Source organism: Arachis hypogaea, chromosome 18 (genome assembly GCF_003086295.3).
Source record: "Arachis hypogaea cultivar Tifrunner chromosome 18, arahy.Tifrunner.gnm2.J5K5, whole genome shotgun sequence".
NCBI classification, from domain to species: Eukaryota; Viridiplantae; Streptophyta; class Magnoliopsida; order Fabales; family Fabaceae; genus Arachis; species Arachis hypogaea.
In genome coordinates, this window is record NC_092053.1 from 102061659 (window position 1) to 102087504 (window position 25846).

The 25846-nt window shown below is 40.3% G+C and overlaps 1 non-coding gene across 1 annotated transcript; it reads left to right on the forward strand.

The window, feature by feature from the left end:
* Positions 1 to 9439: 9439 nt before the first annotated feature.
* Positions 9440 to 9547, forward strand: LOC112773820 (small nucleolar RNA R71). The gene has a single exon (XR_003188348.1). It is a non-coding gene; the product is annotated as a small nucleolar RNA R71 (small nucleolar RNA).
* Positions 9548 to 25846: the final 16299 nt, after the last annotated feature.

Consider the following 25846-nt stretch of genomic DNA (forward strand, 5'->3'; position numbering starts at 1 on the left):
GCAGAAAATATATCATAAAATATGGGTTTATCACCGCGTCATTGCGATTTCCTTTCTTTCGCGCGGTCGCGTGATCCATGCGGCTGCGTCGCTTCTCGCTGGTCATCTCCTCAATTTCTTGTGTTCCTTCCATTTTTGCAAGCTCCCTTTCTAATCTCCAACTCATTCATGCCTTATAAAGCCTGAAACATTTAACACACAGATCACGGCATCGAATGGAATAAAAGAGAAATAAAATACATAATTAAAAGTCTCTAGGAAGCAAGTTTTCAATCATGCAATAACTTTAGGAAGGAATTATAAATGCATGCTTATTTAATGAATAAGTGGGTAAAGATCATGATAAAACTACACAATTAAACACAATACAAACCATAAAATAGTGGTTTATCAACCTCCCCACTCTTAAACATTAGCATGTCCTCATGCTTAGTTGAAGGAGATAAAATGAATGAGTAAGAACATGCAAAACCTGTGCAATGCAATGCAGCCTATATATGTGAATGCAACTATATGATTCTTTTCCACTTGATCAAAAGTAAGTAAGCTCTTCAAAACAATTACAAATCAAATTCCACTAACCCAATTCTTATAAAGCAAGAGCAGATAAAAATGCAAGAAGATAGCTCATGAAAGCAGGGAACATAGAAATTCAAGCATGGAACCCTCACTGATGATGTATGTATACTCTAGTCTCTCTAGTGTATAGGGTCATCACTCTATCCTTCTCTAATCATGCTCTCTAATTTTTGTTCTTCTCCTAACTAATCAACAACATTTAATATACCAATGCAAACATCATGAGGTCTTTTCAAGGTTGTAATGGGGCCAAGGTGAGGGTAAGGATATATATATGGCTAACTAAGCTTATAAATTGAATCTTTAATTAACCCAAGCTTTAACATAACCTATATATATTCTATATAACTTTAAAATTCATACCTAGCTACCCAGAATTTTCCTTTCACATCCATACTCATGTTTCAACCTTTTGTTTTAATTTTATCATACATGCATTGATCTTTGAATGCTTGACTCAGCATTGGGGTAATTTTTGTCCCCTTATTTATTTATTGAGTATTTTTGGATTTTTTTTTATTTTTTTTTCAACATAAACATAAACATAAACATTGCTTATCAATGCACATAGAGTTTTAATTCTTATAGTTTCACCTGAGTAGGTATCCAAATTCCCATTATATTATCATGACTCATTCCCTTATTATCCTTTGTTTCCACAATTTTCCATACTTAAATAACACACACAATTCTATCTTAAGCTAACTAAAGATTCAATTTGGGATATATAATTGTTTTTCCGCTTAAGGCTAGTAATGTGGTAAAATATAGAACAAATAAGATTTAAAGGCTCAAAGTGGCTAACAAAGGTAATTGAAAGGGTAGGCTTTATTTGGATAAGTGAGCTAAACAAATAATGGCCTCAATCATATACAAACATATAAATATAATAAACATTGGACATATAGGATGAAACAAAATATAGATTATAATCATAGAGAAGTAAACACACAAGAATAAAATAATTATGGTTAAATAATGTAACCATTCATAAAAGCTCAAATCTCACAAGTTGTGTGTTCTTTAGCTCAAAAATTATGTTCCAAATACAACTTCAAGCAAATTTAACATAAAAGTTTTAATTAAAATTAGTGAAATTTTGTTCCAAAGATAGGGTCTTAGAAGAAACCTATTGTCTTTTCAATCAAGCAGAACATGCATGCAACTAATCTATTACTATGCAATTTATCCTATTCTACAAAAGAAAAATCTAACTAAATATCCTAATTTATTGGTGCTAGGGAAGAGAAATTACCTCCGGAAGTCAGGTACTGACCGACCTCCCCACACTTAAGGCTTTGCACCATCCTCGGTGCCATCTGTCAAGAACAAAGGTGGGCTGGTAGCAGTATCTCCACAGTCGGGACCATCATGGCTCCCTATGCTAGTAAAGAAAGTGGAGTCCGGGGTGTCTGAGTCCTTGAATTTTCCCATGATCAGCTCCTTGAGGTATGTGAATCGGCGCTTGTTACGGCGCTCTCTCATCTTAGCTTTCTGTTCATGCCGATCCAACTTTTCAAGTATCTGATGGAGTAGTTGGTCAGTAGTGGGTGCTTGTGGTGTTGAAGAAGGAATGTCTTCAACTGGTTCAGTAGGCTGGCTGATAGTGGCTGCTGGAAGTCTAAGGTACTTCCCGTTGGGGACATACTGATCATCCCGTGGAAGCATGGCTTTGGTGTCCCCAGCTCTGTAGGAGACTCCGGCTGCTGAGATAAGATCTGAGACCAAGGCGGGGAAAGGTAAGTTACCCACGATTTGTATGTGTCCCATGGCATTTCGGATATGTCTTGGTAGATTCAGAGGTTGGTCTGTAAGGATGCACCATAGTAGAACGGCCATGTCCGCAGTGAAGGAGGACTCGTGAGTACTCGGAAAGACGTAATGAGACATAATCTGTGCCCATACGCGAGCCTCCAAGGTAAGTGCTGAAGCCGAAATTCCCTTAGGGCGGGTACGATGGTATCCGTAGATCAATCTGCTGCCAGGTAGTGCGATAACTCTGAGAACTGCGTCCCAGTCAAATTGGTACATCTGGCGCTTGAGTGTGGCTTCTTGAAAGGCGTCCAATCCTTCTGGAATAGGGGGAAGACTTAGAACTTTTTGAATGGCCTCTTCTGTAATGTGGACTTGTTTCTGACGGACATAGACATACTGCAGGGTCGGCAGGTGGAAGTTGGAGTAGAACTCGACTACCCAAGAAAGATTGACCTGCCTTGGCTGTCTCTGTAGGAAACCCCATTGTCTTTGGGCAATTCGCGGCTCAACAAAGGTAGCAATATTGGGAGGGAGGAGAAGAAGGTATTCGTTGTTGTAACTCCTTTCAGCCAGGATGGGGAACATCTGCTCACAGTAGCGATTAGGGAATCGTGTAGTGTCGTTTGCTGGGAAGGCTTTTTCTTTATCATCAACCTTTATGATCCTCTTAATCTTCTTTGTTGAGGGCTTTACCGCAATTGAAGAGGGTTCTGCCACTAATGCTCTTTTTGTACCTCTTCTTGCTGGTTGTTTGGGGGTAGCTTTCTCCTTTCCTTTCTTGGTGGCCATCCTGAAAAAGGGAAGAGAAAGAAAATTAAATTTAAAGGGGTAGAGCAAGGAAGAGGGTGATGTAAGTGATAATCAATGCACAATAAAGAAGAATGACGTTAACACATGGTCCGGATTACATGTGAAAAGTTCATCAATGGAAATATAGCAAGTGCATGTAAGGACAAGTAAATGCAAGGGGTTTATTGGCATGCAGGCAAAGGCATGAGTAGCATAGATCAAGCATTCAATGTACACTTTAAATATATTATCACTCGTAACTAACCATCACGTTTGTATTGACAATTAAATTCAATGAATAAAATAGTAAAGGGAATTTGTGAAAAGCAAGCATTGAATATTAGAGTAGAAAAATGTAAAGAAGTTCATAATGCCATATGGGCTTTTTCACAAACACATAGCATGCATGTAGAAGAAGCTCTTGAAAATAAGAATTTGAACATGTAAGTAATCCCTTAAAAAGCAATATATAATTGTCAAACAAATTTACAACAATCCACAAGCATATAATAATAAATAATGACTCACATAAATTGATAACACCAAGTAAAAAGGAGAAAGAAAGAAAAAAAAATATGAATAATGAAGGTAAAAAGAAAAGAAAAGAAGATGACATATAAAAATAAGAAGAATAATAGAAAAGTAAGGAGGGAAGGAGAAAGAAAAAAAAAGAAAAACCTTGTTAATGGGGTGAGAGAGAGTAAAAAGTGAGAAAGAGGGAAGAAGGGAGGAAGGGAGGGAGAAGAAATAAGGAGGGAAAAGAGAAAATAGGATTTGGGGAGAAAAAGATATGATAATTGGCAAATTAGGAAAACTGTGCGGCGCAAGCGACGCGGTCGCGTGTGGCACACGATCGCGCGACTTGCGCTTAAACTCAATGACGCGGTCGCGTGACCCGTTTTAGGCTAATGGCGCGAGGGTAGCCTTGCACTCGCACAACTCTCTGTTTAAAATCATATTAGTTCCAAATTTTGGGTGACGCGATCGCCTGGGGCATGCGATCGCGTGAGTGGGCTTTTAGAAGGATATGACGCGGTCGCGTGGGACACGCGATTGCGTGAGAGGGACTGCGCGTCCAGCGCCAGTCCAGCACCACTCTAGCACAACTTTTGGGTGTGCACCACTTTGACGTCGAACTCCTGGTCACGCGGCCGCGTGGGAGGCCATTATTCCCATATGACGCGGTCGCGTGGGGTGATTTGTGCCATTGGCACACCTCCAGGCCCGCTCCTGCGTAACTCTCTGTTCATATTATTATTGTCTCCCATCTCCTTGCGACGCGCACGCGTCAATGAGGCGGTCGCGTCGCGTGATTTTTTTTAAAATAAAAGTGTGTAAATGCAGATGTACGAAATATACTAATAGAGAGAAGAGTTATTGAATAAGGAAACTAAAAATAAAGAAAAGAACGATCATACCATGGTGGGTTGTCTCCCACCTAGCACTTTGCTTTAACATCCGTAAGTTGGACGCTCCACTAGCTCAGTCTTCGGCTATGTGGGGATCTTCCAAGAGGAAGATCTTATGCTCTTTGTTTTTCTTCAGCTTCTCGCCATGGTACAGCTTTAAACAATGTCCATTAACCTTGATAAGTTCAGAGTTTGAAGGATGGCTTAGGTGATAAACTCCGTACGGTTCGGCCTTCTCTACTCTGTATGGACCTTCTCATCTTGATCTCAACTTGCCTGGCATGAGCCTCAGTCGAGATTTATAAAGGAGGACTAAGTCCCCAGGTTGGAACTCTTTCCTCTTGATGTGCTGATCATGTACAACCTTCATTGTATAGTCTTGAGTTTTCATAAGCTTCTAGGCAAAGGCTCTCCAGTTCCTGCAGTTGCAACTTCCTTTCAGCTCCGGCTTTTTCAATTCCCATGTTGCATTCCTTTACTGCCCAGAAGGCTTTGTGCTCTACTTCAACAGGGAGATGACAAACTTTTCCATAAACCAAGTGGAAAGGACTCATCCCAATGGGTGTTTTGTATGCTGTTCTGTATGCCCAGAGTGCATCTTGTAGCATGGTGCTCCAGTCTCTTCTATGAGGTTTGACTATCTTCTGCAAGATACGCTTTATCTCTCTATTTGACACCTCGGCTTGCCCATTAGTCTGAGGATGGTAGGCTGTTGCAACTTTATGAATTATCCCATGCTTCTTCATTAGTCCTGTTAGTCTCCTGTTACAAAAATGGGTGCCTTGATCGCTCACGATTGCTCGTGGTGACCCAAAGCGACAAATAATATGGTTTCTCACAAAGAAAACAATAATGTTAGTATCATCATTGCGGGTAGAAATTGCTTCCACCCATTTGGAAACGTAATCTACAGCTAAAAATATATAGAAGTAACCGTTAGAATTTAGAAATAGACCCATGAAGTCAATGCCCCAAACATCAAAAATTTCATAGAAAAGCATAATCTGTTGAGGCATCTCATCCCTCCTGGATATATTACCAAATTTCTGGCATGGAAAACAAGATCTACAAAATTCAGCCGCGTCTCTAAAAAGAGTAGGCCACCAGAATCCACAGTCTAAGATTTTTCTAGCAGTTCTTTGAGGGCCAAAATGTCCTCCACTCTCAGATGAGTGACAGGCCTCTAAGATGGACTGGAATTATGATTGAGGCACATACCGTCTAATTATCTGGTCAGTGCCACATCTCCATAAATATGGGTCATCCCATATATAATATTTAGACTCGCTTTTCAGCTTGTCTCTTTGATGCTTAGAAAAGTTTGGAGGAAAAGTGCGGCTAACTAGATAATTAGCTACAGGTGCATACCAAGGGACTATCTCAGATACTGCTTGCAGGTTATCAAATGGGAAATTATCAGCTATAGGAGTGGAGTCATCTGTAATATGTTCAAGGCGACTCAAGTGGTCTGCCACTAAATTCTAGTTACAACTCCTATCCCTAATTTCTAAATCAAATTCTTGTAATAGCAGTATCCAACGTATAAGCCTTGGTTTGGACTCCTTTTTAGCTAATAAATACTTTAGAGCTGCGTGGTCTGAATACATGACTACTTTAGTACCAAGTAAATAGGCTCGAAATTTATCCAGAGCAAAAACAATAGCAAGAAGCTCTTTCTTAGTAGTAGTGTAATTCGACTGAGCGGCATCTAAAGTTTTAGACGTGTAAGCAATAACAAAAGGATCCTTACCTTCACGCTGAGCCAGTGCTGCTCCTACTGCATGGTTGGAAGCATCGCACATTATTTCAAATGGTTGGCTCCAGTCTGGTCCTCTTACAATTGGAGCCTGGGTCAGTGTGGTCTTCAGCTTATCAAACGCTTGTTTGCAATTTTCACTGAACTCGAACTTAATATCTTTCTGTAGTAATCTGGATAAGGGAAGTGCTACCTTAATGAAGTCCTTAATGAATCTCCTGTAAAAACCTGCATGGCCAAGGAAAGAACGGACCTCCCTCACAGAAGAGGGGTAAGGTAAACTAGAAATAACATCCACCTTTGCTGGATCTACAGAAATGCCAGTATTAGACACAACATGTCCTAGTACAATCCCTTGTTTAACCATAAAGTGACATTTTTCAAAATTTAATACCAGGTTTGTACTGACACATCTATCTAATACTCTAGATAATCCATCTAAGCAAAGGCTAAAGGAATCTCCATAAACACTAAAATCATCCATAAAAACCTCCATACAGTCCTCAATAAGATTAGAGAAAAGACTCATCATGCACCTCTGGAAAGTAGCTGGTGTATTGCACAAGCCAAAGGGCATTCTCTTGTAAGCATAAGTCCCAAAAGGACATGTAAAAGTGGTATTTTCCTGATCCTCAGGAGCTATATGAATCTGGAAATAACCTGTGTAACCATCTAAAAAACAATAATGCGATTTACCTGACAGGCGATCCAGCATTTGATCAATGAATGGAAGAGGATAGTGATCCTTACAGGTTGCTTGGTTGAGGCGTCTGTAGTCAATGCAGACCCTCCAGGCGTTCTGAACTCTGGTTGTCAGGAGCTCTCCATGCTCATTCTTCACTGCAGTGACTCCAGACTTCTTTGGCACCACTTGTACTGGGCTTACCCATTCACTGTCTGAGATGGGATAGATGATATCTGTCTCTAGTAGTCTGGTCACTTCCTTTTTGACAACCTCTAGGATAGTGGGGTTCAGTCTTCTCTGGGGTTGACGGACAGGTCTTGCTCCCTCTTCTAAAAATATCCTATGCTCACAGACTTGGGGATTGATGCCTACTATGTCTGCCAAACTCCAACCAATTGCCTTCTTGTGCCTCCTCAGCACACCAAGTAGCTGCTCTTCCTGTTGAGAAGTGAGTTCCCTTGCAATGATAACTGGAAACTTCTGCCTGTCTTCAAGGTAAGCATATTTGAGGTATGGAGGAAGGGGTTTTAATTCTAACTTCTGATCATGTTCAGGCTCTGGGTTGTCTGGAGCTGGTAACAGTGGTAAGGCACTGTCATTGTCCTCTGAGAATGTCCCCACACTTGGACCTTGTCTTGTGTGCTTCTCTTCAAATTCCTCCTGATGGACTTCAGCCACGGTTTCATCTATAATGTCACACTTGAGGATAGAGTGATCCTCTGGTGGGTGCTTCATAACTCCATTCAGATTGAAGATCACTACTCGGCCATCTATTTCAAAAGAGTATGTTCCTGAAAAAGCATCTAATTTAAACTTTGAGGTCTTCAGGAATGGCCTTCCGAGTAGGATTGATGATGGCTTATCTGAGTCATTTTGGGGCATTTCCAGGATATAAAAATCAGTGGGAAACGTGAGTCCCTTAATGCTCACTAATACATCTTCAGCAACTCCAACCACTGTAATAATGCTTTTATCTGCTAACACAAAACGAGCTGCCGACCTTTTTAAGGGAGGGAGCCTCAAAATATCATATATAGACAAAGGCATTATACTCACACATGCTCCTAAATCACACATGCAGTCAGAAATTATCACACCACCAATAGTACAATTAACTATACAAGGACCTGGGTCACTACACTTTTCAGGTAAACCTCTCATTAAAGCAGATATGGAACTTCTTAAAGGAATAGTTTCTAATTCATTAATTTTGTCTTTATGTATACATAAATCTTTTAGAAACTTTGCATACTTAGGTACCTGTTGAATAACATCAAATAGAGGAACAGTTACCTCAACCTTTTTGAATATCTCTACCATTTTTGGATCAGGTTCCAGCTGCTTCCTGGGCTTCCTTGCAAGTTGTGAAAATGGAATAGGAGTGGCATTTTCTGCAGTGTCTGCGCCTTTTAGTGCTTCCTCCTGTGGTTGCACTTCTTCTTCTTCAGCCATGTCCTGTATGTCCTCTTCCTCTTCAACATCTTCTATTTCCACTACCTCTTCAGCTGCGGCGTGTTCTGGTGAGCTTGGCTCCTCCTGGTTCCTCTCATGCAGTGTGGTTATGGACCTCAGGGTGATGCCATTGATGCCACCCTTTGGATTGGGTAATGGTTGAGAGGGGATTCCACTGGAGCTCGAAGGTTGATTATTGGAGTTGTTCATTGATTCAATCTGGGAGACAAGAGCCTGCAAAGTAGCGGTCAGACCATTCAGAGTGGCATTAATGTTATTTTTCATGGTCTGCTGTCTCCGATCAATAGATTGTAGTAAGTCATCATTGGCAGATGCAGAAGGATGGGTAATTTGAGAGGTTTGCTGTGGGGTATTCTGTGGTCCTTGGGATTGCCTTATGTGAGGTGCTCTGTAAGGCTGATTCTGATTCTGCTGCCTGTTGTTGTTATTATTCCATCTCTGATATCCCTGATTATCTCTGCCTCCTCTGTTGTTGTTGTCCCTCCAATTCTGGTTAGAATTGTCCTGCCATCCATGGTTGTAATTGCCACTTTGATTGTACCCTTGGTTGGGACGGTCATAGAAGTTATGAGTGGCTGCCACGGTGTTGTCTTCCTGCTGGAGTTGTGGACATTCATCAGTATAGTGGCTGTAATCAGCACAGATTCCGCAGACTCTTTGTGGGACTAACTGTTGGTTTTGCTGTAGTGGAGAAGGTTGAGCTTGCTGAACTTGTTGTTGATTCAATTGCATCTGCTTCAGCAAGTTGGTCATTTCACAGATACTCTGAGTTAGAGCAGTAGTCTCTCTGCTAGAGGATACTTCTGCAACGGCTTTTGAACGGCCTTGTTTCTGCCTGTGATTCCTAGTAGATTCAGCTAAATCGCTGATCAATTGCCATGCCTCATCAGTGGTCTAGTACTTTTTCATAGACCCATTGCTAGCACTTTCCAATGTGGTCTTATCTTGGGGCCTCATGCCCTGTGTAACATAATCGAGTAACACTATCTTGTCAATCATATGGTGGGGGCAAGCTTCCAGAAGATTATTGAAGCGCTCCCAGTACTCATAGAGAGTTTCAGAATCATCTTGAACAATCATGGAAATATCTTTCCTCAGTTTATCAGTAACTTCAGCTGGAAAGAACTTTTCCAAAAATTCTCTTCTGAGTGTATCCCAGTTGGATACAGTTGCTGCTGGTTGAGTGTAGTACCACTCTCTTGCCTTTCCCTCAAGAGAAAACGGGAAAGTTATAAGCAAAATTGAAGTTTTATCTGCACCATCACGCCTGACAGTAGAACAGGCTGCTTGAAAATCTCTCAGGTGCTTGATAGGCTCTTGAGCAGGTAAGCCATGAAACTTGGGCATCAAATTGAGCAGTGCGGTCTTTATTTCAAAGTCTGTAGCCACCGCTGGGTGATGCGCTTGAAATGGTTGCATTGTAAAATCAGGGGCTCCAGCCTCCTGGATGGTAACTCTTCTGGCTGCTGCCATGTTACCTGTACGTAAAATAACCAAATCAGTAGAACGGGGGCTGGTTTCTTTCTCAAGTGACGTTTTAGGTCCGCCCTCAGAGAGGACTAACCGATGCCGAGCTTGCCATATTCGTGAAATAGTTCTTTCAATCTCAGGATCGAATACAAGCAAGCTTGGGTCAGGAAGCGAACGTGTCATCTAACGAAAGAAACAAGCAGCTCATAGTAGCAAAATAAAATAAAATACAAATAAATAAATTCCAATTAATAACTTTAGCACTCTATTGCAACTCCCCGGCAATGGCGCCAAAAATTGATGCGAGCGGAAATTGGCGAGTTAAGAATGATTATAAAATATGCGTTGCAAGTATAGTTCTCAACCAACCAGAAATCCGCTTATCAATTTAGAAGGGTGTCACAGAAATTAAAATTAAAATACTGGGAGTATGGATCCCAGGTCGTCTCCCAACGAGTTGCAGAAAAGTGTGCTATTTTATTAATCAGATGTTTTCAAAAAAGGTTGAGTTGAATGGCAGAAAATTAAATTAGAGAATTTATATAAATTTAAATAAAAGCCTTGACTGGGAATTGACTAGCTGGAAGCCCTATTCTTGTTGGAGTACTCTTAAGATTAATTGACAATTGAGGGTTATTATGTTTAGTTGTCCCTTACTAAGTAAAGGAAAGTCAAACGAGTTGGAATGCTGTATCTATCCACAAGTTCCAATCCGCTCTTGGGAGGATTGGTGTTAATGACTAGAGAGCATTCTAACAATAAACCCAATTACAATCTTTCTCTTGAGCATCCCAACTCAAGGATTCCTTTCAATCAACTCCCCATCAAGTTAGGGAACTACTCGCTCATTGTAAATGTAAAATTCATAACATAAGAAAGGGAATTAAAGAAAGACATGATAAATAATGATCAAAAGATTAATTAAAAATAAAAGTGATTCTTGTATTAATAAATGCTAAAATAATCCAATAGTAAAATTAAGTAAATTAAGGAACATGGAAGAGTAAGAGAAAGTAAAGAGAACGAACTAGAATGTCGAAGTCTTGATGAGGCAATAACTCTTCTCAATATCCCAATGCAAAAACAATGAAAATAACAAATCCTAAAAACTATAAATGTGTAGAAAGAAAACCTAGAGGAGAGGAAAAATAGATCTGAAAAACTAAAATTATGCGGAATGAATGTTGTTTTGGTTTCTGCATGTTCTCTGGCTCTAGTATGCTTTTCTGGGCCGAAAACTGGGTCAATATCAGGCCCGAAATTGCCCCCAGCGATTCTGCAGATTATGCAGATCGCGCATGTCACGCGGACGTGTCATTCATGCGGATGCATCATTCGGCGTTTCGCTTTGCCACGTAGGTGCGTCGTCCACGCTTCCGCGTCACTTGTGCAATTTCCAATTCGTGCGGCCGCGTCATCCATGCGGCCGCGTCATTGCAATTTCTTTTCTTTTGCGCGGTCGCGTGATCCATGCGGCCGCGTCGCTTCTCGCTGGTTATCTCCTCAATTTCTTGTGTTCTTTCCATTTTTGCAAGCTCCCTTTCCAATCTCCAACTCATTCATGCCTTATAAAGCCTGAAACACTTAACACACAGATCACGGCATCGAATGGAATAAAAGAGAAATAAAATACATAATTAAAAGTCTCTAGGAAGCAAGTTTTCAATCATGCAATAACTTTAGGAAGAAATTATAAATGCATGCTTATTTAATGAATAAGAGGGTAAAGATCATGATAAAATCACACAATTAAACACAATACAAACCATAAAATAGTGGTTTATCAGAGAGTGATTGGGAGGAGATAGGAGAAGTTGGTGAAGAAGAATGTGAACTTGAGGAAGCTTGGCAAAAGGAGAAACTTGAAGAACCTTGCCAAGTGGTGGAAACCTCTAGAAGAGGATGGACGGGAGTTGAGCATGTTTTATCAAGACCTTTGGGAACTCCTCCACCTAGTTCGCCATCCAATCCTTCGCTTGAGTGGGTAAAACTTCTAACTCTCAGCTTTATTATCCCACTTGAGTATGGTCTGCTTGAGACGGATGGCCAACTTAGGGCGCTTTGTAGAATTAAGCGAAAGAGGAGGATGTTTAGTGGTTGGCGTTGTAAATCTAGATTCATTATGGTTGAAAGCTCAATATTGAAGAACATAAATTGGTGTAATGCTCAATTAAATGGGTCCAGGAGAGTAGTTTGGTGCTTTCATGAGAATTCTGCTTTCTCGTTGCCCGGACAAAGTCAAGGCAATCAACTAGAAGATGGGTGCGAGGACAAGATATGGGATCCTGGATTACCCTGTGATAGTCAATTTTGGGAGCTCGTGTCTTGGAGAGGACTTCACTCAAGTTTAGTGAAGAAGGTTAGAACTTCTGACAACCGATTGAAGGACAAGCACTCTTGGAGGTTCAAGGATGGATACAAGCATAGGCCGCCTTGACAAGAAGCCTCCCAAATGTCCAACTTAAGGACTTAAACTAAAAGTGCTTGGTGGGAGACACCCCACCATGGTAAACTCTTTCCATTCTCTTGTAGATATAATGAACGAATGAACTGGGTTCCATTGTATATAATTTCTTTACTTCTTAGTATATTTTGCTCTGCTTGCTAAGGTGTTTATACATTCTATGCTTTAATTGGAGGTGATTCTTTGAATTTGAGTTTTTGATTGGTGATGAGCGGATATTTTATACGCTTTTTGGGGTTAATTTCATATAGCTTTTAGCATGATTTGGTTAGTTTTTAGTATATTTTCATTAGTTTTTAGGCAAAATTCATATTTCTGGACTTTACTATGAGTTTGTGTGTTTTTCTGTAATTTCAGGTATTTTCTGGCTGAAATTGAGGGAGCTGAGCAAAAATCTGATTCAGGCTGAAAAAGGACTGCTGATGCTGTTGGATTCTGACCTCTCAGCACTCGGAATGGATTTTCTGGAGCTACAAGAGTCCAATTGGCGCTCTTCTATTTGCGTTGGAAAGTAGACATCCAGGGCTTTCCAGCAATATATAATAGTTTATACTTTGCTCAAGGATAGACGACGTAAACTGGCGTTCAACACCAGTTCCATGTTGCAGTCTGGCATCCAGCGCCAGAAACAAGTTACAAGTTGGAGTTCAACGCCAGAAACAGGTTACAACTTGGCGTTGAACGCCCAAAACAGCCCAGGCACATGAGAAGCTTAAGTCTCAGCCCCAGCACACACCAAGTGGGCCCCAGAAGTGGATTTCTGCACCAATTATCTTAGTTTATTCATTTTCTGTAAACCTAGGTTACTAGTTTAGTATTTAAACAACTTTTAGAGATTTATTTTACACCTCATGACATTTTTAGATCTGAACTTTGTACTCTTTGTCGGCATGAGACTCTGAACTCCATTGTTGGGGGTGAGGAGCTCTGCTGTGTTTCGATGAATTAATGCAACTATTTCTGTTTTCTATTCAAACACGCTTGTTTCTATCTAAGATGTTTATTCGCACTTCAATATGATGGATGTGATGATCCGTGACACTCATCATCATCCTCAACCTATGAACGCGTGCCTGACAACCACCTCTGTTCTACCTTCGATTGAATAAATATCTCTTGGATTCCTTAATCAGAATCCTCATGGTATAAGCTAGAATCCCTTGGCAGCATTCTTGAGAATCCGGAAAGTCTAAACCTTGTTTGTGGTATTCCGAGTAGGATTCAGGGATTGAATGACTGTGAAGAGCTTCAAACTCACAAAGGCTAGGCGTAGTGACGGACGCAAAAGTATCAATGGATCCTATTCCAGCATGAGTGGGAACCGACAGATGATTAGCCGTGCGGTGACAGCGCACCTGGACCCTTTTCACTGAGAGGACGGATGGTAGCCATTGACAACGGTGATCCACCAACACACAGCTTGCCATAGGAGGAACCTTGCGTGCATGAAGAAGAAGACAGGGAGAAAGCAGAGATTCAGAAGACAAAGCATCTCCAAAACTCCAACATATTCTCCATTACTGCAGAACAAGTATTTAATTAGTGCTCTTTTATTCTTCGCAATTCATACTGATAATTATAATTGATTTCCTGACTAAGATTTACAAGATAATCATAGATTGCTTCAAACCAACAATCTCCGTGGGATTCGACCCTTACTCACGTAAGGTATTACTTGGACGACCCAGTGCACTTGCTGGTTAGTGGTACGAGTTGTGAAAAGTATGATTCACAATTCGTGCACCAAGTTTTTGGCGCCGTTGTCGGGGATGGTTCGAGTTTGAACAACTGACGGTTCATCCTGTTACTTAGATTAGGAAGATTTTGTCTTTTGGGTCAGAGTCTTTTATTATTGTTCTTGTTAAAATTTTAGAATCCCTATTTTCTTTTTCAAAAATTTTTCGAAACTTTATTTTTTATTTTATTTTATTTTATTTTTATTTTTACTAATAATTGAGTTTAGTTTTATATTTTAAGTTTGGTGTCTATTGCATATTTTTATTTTCTTTTAAATTTTTGAAACTGTGTTCATTGTTCTTTTTTAATCTTCAAGTTGCTCTTGTTTATTTTCCTTGTTTGATCTTTAGTTTTTCTTGTTTTGTGATTTTTCTTGTTTTTCTTGTGCTTTTTCAAAACATCAGCTTTAAAAAAAAAATTTTTTTATTATAAAAAAATTTTACTTCTTCAAAACAAGTGTTACATTTACAGCTCAATTGGCTAGAGCGTTGGTCTATGTTCTTAGTAATTGGGTATCTTCTTTTTAAAATCTTTTTCAAAAATAATTTTTCTTTGATTAAATCTTGTGCCAAACTTTAAGTTTGGTATTTTCTTGTTGATCTTTCTATAATTTTCAAAAATTTTATTGTGATTTTCTAAAAATTTTAAGTTTGGTGTTCTTTCTTCATGTTCTTGTTGTTCTTGTGAGTCTTCAAAGTGTTCTTGAGTTTTCCTTGTGTCTTGATCTTAAAATTTTTAAGTTTGGTGTTCCTTGGTGTTTTCCCTCCAAAATTTTTGAAAATAAGGAGCATTAGATCTAAAAATTTTAAGTTTTGTGTCTTTTTATTGTTTTTCTCTCTCCTCATTGAATTCAAAAATATCTTTTTCCTTTATTTTAATTGATTTTTCGAATTTTCCTTTTAAAAATTCAGATTTTATTTTAAATTTTTTTTATTTTATCTTATCTTAGTTTTAAAATTTCAAAATTCAAATCTTCATCAAAAACCATATCCAAAATTTTTCATATCTTCTTAATTAAGTAATTATTTTAGTCTTAAATTTTTTTATTTCTAATTTTTGAATTCTATATTTAATTTCAAACTACTTTTATTCTCTTTTCTTTCATTATTTACTCGTTCCCTTTTTACAAAAAAAAAAAAGAAGAAAATAAAAATATATTCTATTTGCTATTCATATCAATTCCCTTTTCTCCATCATGAATCTAAGTGGAATTGAACAGTCCAGAAGGACTCTGGGGTCATATGCCAACCCCACTACTACTTCATATGGGAGCAGTATCTGTATACCCTCCATTGGAGTCAGTAGCTTTGAGTTGAATCCTCAGCTCATTATCATGGTGCAGCAAAGTTGTCAGTATTCCGGTCTTCCTCAGGAAGAACCTATAGAGTTTCTGGCATAGTTTTTACAGATTACTGACACAGTACATGATAAGGAAGTAGATCAGGATGTCTACAGACTATTACTATTTCCATTTGCTGTAAAAGATCAAGCTAAGAGGTGGTTAAATAACCAACCTAAAGCTAGCATAAAGACATGGAAGCAGCTATCAGAAAAATTCCTGAATCAATACTTCCCTCCCAAACGGATGACACAGCTAAGGCTGGACATCCAAGGCTTTAAATAAGGAGATAATGAACCTCTTTATGATGCTTGGGAGAGATACAGAGAGATGCTAAGAAAATGCCCCTCTGAAATATTTTCAGAATAGGTGCAGTTAGACATCTTCTATTATGGGCTTACAGAGAAAGCTCAGACTTCTCTATACCACTCAGCTGGTGGGTCTATACATATGAGAAAGACAATTGAAGAAGTTCAAGAGCTCATTGATACAGTTGCCAGAAATCAGCATCTGTACCTAAGCAGTGAATCTTCCATGAAAGAAGAGGCTAAAACAGTAACTGCTGAACTCAGTCCTGCAGAACAACTTACTGAATTTAATCAGCAATTAGATTTTCTAACAAAACAGCTGGCCGAATTCAAGGAGATATTACAAGATACAAGAAGGGCTAATATAAACATGGAAGTATAATTGAGGCAAACAGAACAGCAGTTATCAAAACAAATAACAGAAGAATGCCAAGCAATTCAATTAAGAAGTGGAAGAACATTAAATACCTCACTTCAAGGCAGCAGGAAGCCAAGAAATGAACAAACTGCTATTCACGATCCCTCTGAGGACAGTAAGAGCCCAGAGAAGAATAACCCTGGCGTTCAAACGCCAGAAACAAGCAATGATTTGGCGTCAAACGCCCAATGGAAGCTCAGTTCTGGCGTTCAAATGCCAGGAACAAGTAAGGAGTTGGCGTCCAACGCCACTCCAGCTTCTGACTATGGCAATCCAATGCCAGTGAGGGATCAGACACACACAAGTGCTGATAACAACCCCTCTAAAAAGGCTTCTCCAACCACCTCTGTAGGAAGTAAACCTGCAGGAACTAAGGTTGAGGAATACAAAGCCAAGATGCCTTATCCTAAAAAACTCCATAAAGAAGAGCAGGATAAGCAATTCGCTCGCTTTGCAGACTATCTTCGGACTCTTGAAATAAAGATTCCGTTTGCAGAGGCACTTGAGCAAATACCTTCTTATCTCAAGTTCATGAAAGAGATCTTGAGTCATAAGAAGGATTAGAGAGAAACTGAAAGAGTTCTCCTCACTGAAGAATGTAGTGCAGTCATTCTGAAAAGCTTCCCAGAAAAGCTTAAGGATCCCGGGAGCTTCCTGATACCATGCACACTAGAGGGTAATTGCACCAAGACAGCTTTATGTGATCTTGGAGCAAGCATCAAATCTAATACATGCATCCACTATCAGAAAGCTTGGTTTAACTGAAGAAGTCAAACCAACCCGGATATGTCTCCAACTTGCTGATGGCTCCATTAAATACCCATCAGGCGTGATTGAAGATATGATTGTCAGGGTTGGGCCATTCGCCTTTCCCACTGACTTTGTGGTGCTGGAAATGGAGGAGCACAAGAGTGCTACTCTCATTCTAGGAAGACCTTTCCTAGCAACTGGACGAACTCTCATTGATGTCCAAAAGGGGGAAGTAACCCTGAGGGTCAATGAGGATGAGTTCAAGTTAACTGCTGTCAAAGCCATGCAGCATCCAGACATACCCAAAGACTGCATGAAAGTTGATCTTATTGACTCTTTGGTAGAGGAGATCAACATGGCTGAGAGTCTCGAATCAGAGCTGGAAGATATCTTTAAAGATGTTCAGCCTGATTTGGAGGATTCAGAAGAATTAAAAGAACTTCTGAAAATTCCTCAGGAAGAGGAAACACCTCATAAACCTGAGCTCAAGCCATTACCACCATCCCTGAAATATGCATTTCTGGGAGAAGGTGACACTTTTCCAGTGATCATAAGCTCTGCTTTAAATCCACTGGAAGAGGAAGCACTAATTCAAGTGCTAAGGACACACAAGACAGCTCTTGGGTGGTCCATAAATGACCTTAAGGGCATAAGCCCAGCTAGATGCATGCACAAAATCCTATTGGAGGATGATGCTAAGCCAGTGGTTCAACCACAGAGGCGTCTAAATCCAGCCATGAAGGAAGTGGTGCAGAAGGAGGTCACCAAGTTACTAGAGGCTGGGATTATTTATCCTATTTCTGATAGCCCCTGGGTGAGCCCTATTCAAGTTGTTCCCAAAAAGGGGGATATGACAGTGGTTCATAATGAAAAGAATGAACTGGTTCCTACAAGAACAGTTACAGGGTGGCGCATGTGTATTAACTACAGAAGGCTCAATACAGCCACCAGAAAGGATCATTTTCCTTTACCATTCATAGACCAGATGCTAGAGAGACTAGCAGGTCATGAATACTACTGCTTTTTGGATGGCTATTCAGGTTATAACCAAATTGCAGTAGATCCTCAGGACCAAGAGAAAACAGCATTTACATGTCCTTCTGGAGTGTTTGCTTATAGAAGGATGCCTTTTGGTCTGTGTAATGCACCTGCAACCTTTCAGAGGTGCATGCTCTCTATCTTCTCTGATATGGTAGAGAAATTTTTGGAAGTCTTCATGGATGACTTTTCAGTATTTGGAGACTCATTCAGCTCCTGCCTTAACCATTTAGCACTTGTTCTGAAAAGATGCCAAGAGACCAACCTAGTTTTAAACTGGAAAAAATGTCACTTTATGGTAACTGAAGGGATTATCCTTGGGCATAAAATTTCAAGCAAGGGAATAGAGGTGGATCAAGCTAAAGTAGAAGTAATTGAAAAATTACCACCACCTGCTAATGTTAAGGCAATCAGAAGCTTTCTGGGACATGCAGGATTTTACAGGAGGTTTATAAAGGATTTTTTAAAAATTGCAAAACCCCTGAGTAATCTGCTGACTGCTGACACGCCATTTGTGTTTGACACAGAGTACCTGCAAGCATTTGAGACTCTGAAAGCTAAGCTGGTCACAGCACCAGTTATTTCTGCACCAGACTGGACATTACCATTTGAACTAATGTGTGATGCCAGTGACCACGCCATTGGTGCAGTACTGGGGAAGAGGCATGACAAGCTTCTGCATGTCATTTATTATGCTAGCCGTATTTTAAATGATGCCCAGAAAAATTACACAACCACAGAAAAAGAGTTGCTTGCAGTGGTTTATGCCATTGACAAGTTTAGATCATACTTAGTAGGATCAAAAGTGATTGTGTACACTGACCATGCTGCTCTTAAATATCTACTCACAAAGCAGGATTCAAAACCCAGGCTCATAAGATGGGTGTTGCTTCTGCAAGAGTTTGATATAGAAATAAGAGACAGAAAAGGGATAGAGAACCAAGTAGCTAATCATCTGTCCCGGATAGAGCCAATAGAAGGGGCGTCCCCCCTTCTTTTGAGATCTCTGAAACCTTTTCGGATGAGCATTTGTTTGCCATTCAGAAAACACCTTGGTTTGCAGACATTGCAAACTATAAAGCTACAAAGTTCATACCCAAGGAGTACAGCAGGCAACAAAAGAAAAAATTAATTACTGATGCAAAGTACTACTTGTGGGATGAACCCTATCTCTTTAAGAGATGTGCAGACAGAATAATCCGTAGGTGTGTGCCTAGAGAAGAAGCACAGAAGATCTTATGGCATTGCTATGGATCACAATATGGAGGCCATTTCAGAGGTGAGCGAACAGCCACCAAGGTCTTCCAATGTGGCTTCTACTGGCCTACCCTATATAGAGATTCCCGAGAGTTTGTATGTAACTGTGACAGCTGCCAAAGAGCTGGTAATCTGCCTCATGGTTATGCCATGCCTCAACAAGGGATCTTGGAGATTGAGTTGTTTGATGTATGGGGAATTGACTTCATGGGACCTTTCCCACCATCATACTCAAACACTTATATTCTGGTGGCAGTCGATTATGTATCAAAATGGGTAGAGACCATTGCCACACCCACTAATGATACTAAGACAGTGTTGAAGTTCCTCTAGAAACATATCTTCAGCAAGTTTGGTGTTCCTAGAGTACTAATCAGTGATGGGGGCACTCACTTCTGCAACAAACAGCTTTACTCTGCCATGGTCCGGTATGGGATTAGCCACAAGGTGGCCACTCCATATCATCTACAGACAAATGGGCAAGTTGAAGTTTCTAATAGAGAACTAAAAAGAATCCTGGAATGGACTGTAAGTACCCGTAGAAAGGATTGGGCAAGAGGCTTGGATGATGCTCTGTGGGCTTACAGAACAGCATTCAAAACTCCTATAGGGACCTCTCCATACCAGCTTGTATATGGTAAGGCCTGTCATCTACCCGTGGAACTGGAACATAAGGCCTACTGGGCAACCAGATTCCTGAACTTTGATGCCAAATTAGCCGAACAAAAAAGATTGCTCCAGCTAAATGAGCTAGAGGAATTTAGACTCACTGCTTTCGAAAATGCCAAGCTTTATAAGGAGAAATAAAAAAGATGGCATGACAAAAAGCTGTCATCAAGAGTCTTTGAACCAGGACAAAAGGTTCTGTTGTTCAACTCTAGGCTCAGGCTATTCCCTGGGAAACTGAAATTCCGGTGGAGGGGGCCATGTGTGATTACAAATGTATCACTATATGGTTATATGGAGCTTTAAGACATTGATTCTAATAAGAAGTTCATTGTTAATAGACAGAGAATCAAACACTATCTTGAAGGTAATGTTGAGCAAGAGTGCTCAAGGCTGAGGCTAGATTAAAAGCTCAGCAAGGTCCAGCTAAAGACAATAAAGAAGCGCTTGCTGGGAGGCAACCCAGCCATTGGGAAAACTTTTTCTGTTGTTTTGCCCTATTCTTGATTTTATTTGTTTATATAAAGTTCACTATTAATAAGGTAAAGAGTCAATTGCATAGGTTCACAGGGTTACAGAAGGATTCAGCACACAAAACAGAGAAAAAGAGCTCACTGGCAAGAAAACGCCAGTAAGGGGCACAATTGGGCGTTAAACTCCCAAAAGGAGCATCTACTGGGCGTTTAACGCCAGTAATGATAGCCATCTGGGCGTTAAACGCCAGAAAGAAGCAACTTCTGGGTGTTTAACGCCAGATTGACAGCATCCTGGGCGTTCAGAAAAATGCCCAATGACAAAGGAGTTCCTGGCGTTCAACGCCAGAAAGAAGCAACAGCTGGGCGTTGAACGCCCAGGAGAAGCAGCATTTGGGTGTTAAACGCCCAAAACATGCAGCATTTGGGCGTTTAACGCCAGGATGGTGGGGAGGAGGTAAATTTGTTTTTATTTCACATTTTTTATTTTAATTTTAGTTTTCATGTTTCAATTCATGATTTCTTGCATAAACATGTTACAAACCCTAATTTCTAAAAACCCTAATTTCTAAAAACCCTACTTTAAAAATATCAAATGTATCTTAATCCATAAACACAAATTCTTTTTCAATCCAATCCAACTCTATTTCAAATTTTCCAAAACAAATATATCTCTTTTCCTTCTAAAATCTTATCAACTCATCAATATCTTTTTCAAATCTCCACATTATCTTTTTTAAAATCCAAATTTATCTTTTTCAAATATCTTTCATATCTTTTCAATTTTAAAATCACATCTTTTCATATCATACTTATTTTTTATAAATCATATCTTCTATCTTATCTTTTTAAAATTTTCAAAAACCCACCCCCTCCCTTTTAAATCCACATTCGGCCTCCCTCCTCTCATCCACCATTCGACACTAGCTCTCCTTCTATCCCTCTCCTTTCTTTTCTTTTGCTTGAGGACAAGCAAACCTCTAAGTTTGGTGTGTTTATCCGTGATCACTAAACTATACTCACTAAGATCATGGCTCCTAAAGGAAAACAACCCACTCTAAGAGGCAAAAAAGAGAGTATTCCAAAACCACTTTGGAATCAAGGGAAGTTCTTAACCAAAGAACATTCAGACCATTACTACAAAATAATGGGTCTAAGATCAGTGATCCCGGAAGTCAAGTTCGATCTGAAAGAAGATGAATATCCGGAGATCCAAGAGCAGATTCGAAACAGGAACTGGGAAGTCCTAGCTAATCCTGAAACAAAAGTGGGAAGGAATATAGTACAAGAGTTCTATGCTAATCTGTGGCAAACAGACAGGCAGAGAATATCTGGAACTGCCCTCTATGACTATCGGACTGTGGTCAGAGGGAAGATTGTTCACATCCACCCTGACAAAATCAGGGAGATCTTTAAGCTACCTCAGCTGAAAGATGACCCAGACTCCTTCAATAGGAGAATGATGAGAACAAACAAGGGCCTGGATAAGATTCTAGAGGATATATGCATCCCTGGAGCCAGGTGGACCACCAGCAGCAAGGGTGTCCCAAATCAACTCAAGAGAGAAGATCTCAAACCAGTCACCAGAGGATGGCTGGACTTCATTGGGCATTCTATATTGCCCACTAGCAACCGTTTTGAAGTCACCATTAAAAGAGCAGTGACGATCCATTGCATTATGTTGGGAAAAGAAGTGGAAGTTCATCAACTGATTCCATCTGAATTTTACATACTTGCAAACAAGAACTCCAAAGATGCTGGAGTAAGGATGGGAATAACGGAGTACATCTCAGTGGAGCAACCAATCACTAAAACCACAATGGAAAAACAACAAGTGCAGGATGACCCCATCAAGAGGAGGGCGCAAGAATTTCTCCCGGAAGTCCCTCAATTTGAATATTGGGAACAGCTTGAAGCATCTGTTACCAAGTTGCAAGAATCTATGGACCAAATAAAGGAAGAACAGCAAAATCAAAACAATATGCTCTGCAAACTGCTCAGAGAACAAGAAGAGCAAGGGCGTGACTTAAAGGAACTGAAGCGTCAGAAGTTATCTCTTGAAGGACCAAGCACCCCCACAGACTAGAGGAACATCCACATCCCAAACTCAAGGTGTTGAGTTCTAATCTTAGCCTTAACTCTGTGATAATTGTTCTTATTTGAGTTTTAGCTTAGAAGTTATAGTGGTAATTAGTAGTTATTTTATCTCCAATTAAGCTATAATTTATTTTTCTCATCATCATTAAACATGAATAAAATAGAAGATTTTCTTTAGAATAAGGAGGCAATATTTTTCGAAATTTTAATAAAAGAAATTCTAATTATTTACATGTGGTGGCAATACTTTCTGCCTTCTAATGAATGCCTGAACAGAGCATATGTCTTTGGAATTTGATGTTCTTGAATGTTAAATATGTTGGCTCTTGAAAGAATGATGAACATGAGACATGTTATTGATAATCTGAAAAATCATAAAAATGATTCTTGAAGCAAGAAAAAGCAGTGAATACAAAGCTTGCAGAAAAAAAAAAGAGAGAAAAAGCAAGCAGAAAAAGCCAATAGCCCTTAAAACCAAAAGGCAAGGGTAATAAAAAGCATCCAAGGCTTTGAGTATCAGTGGATAGGAGGGCCTAAGGGAATCAAATCCTGGTCTAAGGGGCTAAACCAAGCTGTCCCTAACCATGTGCTTGTGGCGTGAAGGTGTCAAGTGAAAACTTGAGACTGAGCGGTTAAAGTCAAGGTCCAAAGCAAAAAGAAGAGTATGCTTAAGAACCCTGGACACCTCTAATTGGGGACTTTAGCAAAGCTGAGTCACAATCCGAAAAGGTTCACCCAATTATGTGTCTGTGGCATTTATGTATCCGGTGGTAATACTGGAAAACAAAGTGCTTAGGTCCACGGCCAAGACTCATAAAGTAGCTGTGTTCAAGAATCAACATACTGAACTAGGAGAATCAATAACATTATCTGAATTCTAAGTTCCTATAGATGCCAATCATTCTGAGCTTCAATGGATAAAGTGAGATGCCAAAACTGTTCGAAAGCAAAAAGCTACTAGTCCCGCTCATCTAATTAGAATCTGAGCTTCACTCAAGAACTCTGAGATATTATTGCTGCGTGACTTATTTGTATTCTATTTTATTTGTCTAGTTGCTTGGGGACAAGCAACAGTTTAAGTTTGGTGTTGTGATGAGCGGATATTTTATACGCTTTTTGGGGTTAATTTCATATAGCTTTTAGCATTATTTGGTTAGTTTTTAGTATATTTTCTTTAGTTTTTAGGCAAAATTCATATTTCTGGACTTTACTATGAGTTTGTATGTTTTTCTATAATTTCAGGTATTTTCTGGCTGAAATTGAGGGCGCTGAGCAAAAATTTGATTCAGGCTGAAAAAGGACTGCTGATGCTGTTGGATTCTGACCTCTCAGCACTTGGAATGGATTTTCTGGAGCTACAAAAGTCCAATTGGTGCGCTTCCAATTGCGTTGGAAAGTAGACATCCAGGGCTTTCCAGTAATATATAATAGTTCATACTTTGCTCAAGGATAGACGACGTAAACTGGCGTTCAACGCTAGTTCCATGTTGCAGTCTGGCGTCCAGCGCCAGAAACAAGTTACAAGTTGGAGTTCAACGCCAGAAACAGGTTACAACCTAGCGTTGAATGCCCAAAACAGCCCAGGCACGTGAGAAGCTTAAGTCTCAGCCCCATCACACACCAAGTGGGCCCCAAAAGTAGATTTCTGCACCAATTATCTTAGTTTATTCATTTTCTGTAAACCTAGGTTACTAGTTTAGTATTTAAACAACTTTTAGAGATTTATTATGCACCTCATGACATTTTTAGATCTGAACTTTGTACTCTTTGACGGCATGAGACTCTGAACTCCATTGTTGGGGTGAGGAGCTCTGCTGTGTTTCGATGAATTAATGCAACTATTTCTGTTTTCTATTCAAACACGCTTGTTTCTATCTAAGATGTTTATTCGCACTTCAATATGATGGATGTGATGATCCGTGACACTCATCATCATCCTCAACCTATGAACGCGTGCCTGACAACCACCTCCGTTCTACCTTCAATTGAATAAATATCTCTTGGATTCCTTAATCAGAATCTTCGTGGTATAAGCTAGAATCCCTTGGCAGCATTCTTGAGAATCCGGAAAGTCTAAACCTTATCTGTGGTATTCCGAGTAGGATTCAGTGATTGAATGACTGTGACGAGCTTCAAACTCACAAGGGCTGGGCGTAGTGACAGACGCAAAAGGATCAATGGATCCTATTCCAGCATGAGTGGGAACCGACAGATGATTAGCCGTGCGGTGACAGCGCACCTGGACCCTTTTCACTGAGAGGATGGATGGTAGCCATTGACAACGGTGATCCACCAACACACAGCTTGCCATAGGAGGAACCTTGCATGTGTGAAGAAGAAGGCAGGGAGAAAGCAGAGATTTAGAAGACAAAGCATCTCCAAAACTCCAACATATTCTCCATTACTGCAGAACAAGTATTTAATTAGTGCTCTTTTATTCTTCGCAATCATACTGATAATTATAATTGATTTCCTGACTAAGATTTACAAGATAACCATAGATTGCTTCAAACCAACAATCTCCGTGGGATTCGACCCTTACTCACGTAAGGTATTACTTGGATGACCCAGTGCACTTGCTGGTTAGTGGTACGAGTTGTGAAAAGTGTGATTCACAATTCGTGCACCACTTGGCCTGCGAGTTTCCTCAATTTGTTTGAAAAATCCCCTATATTTCAAAATGTGCTTGATTTTGCATCTTAGCTAGTCTAGGGTCTTAGAGAAGGATGAGAAGGTTATGAGCTCTCTTTGATGCTCATTAGAAAAAAAAAACCTAGCCACGCGCAAGCGCAAAGTGCGCGCGTGCGTCGGCTGCGCATTTCAACTTTCTGGGCCAAGAACCAGAGAGTTGTGCCACTTTTGGGCCAACTCTGTGCCTCGACCCACGCGGACGCACGCTGTACTCGTCTGCGCCACTCCTTATTTTCTCACCCACGTGCTGGCGTACTTGGCGCCTCCGTGCCCATTCAATAAACTCAACCCATCCACGCGCAAGTGCACAATGCGCGCGCGTCGATGCATTTTAGCATCACCCAGGCCAAAAGACCCGAGAGTTGTGCCAACTCTGGGCCTCTTTTGTGCCTCTGGCCCAGCACACCCACGCGGACGCGCACTGTATGCGTCCGCGCCGATTTCCAATGTTCCCATGTACGCGTAGGCACGTATGGCGCTTCCGCGCGACTTCTTTATTTTTCTCACCCACCCGGACGTGCACGTTGCGCGCACGCGTGGATTCAAATTTTCACTTACCCCAGGGATGCGAAGCCCTAGCGCATTTGCGCAAACCCTTTATCCCTCACCCAACATCTCTTCTCCTTCTCCTTCACTCGCCAGAATACCCACAACCACCTTCTCCCTCCACAACCAGCACCCCAGCACGCACC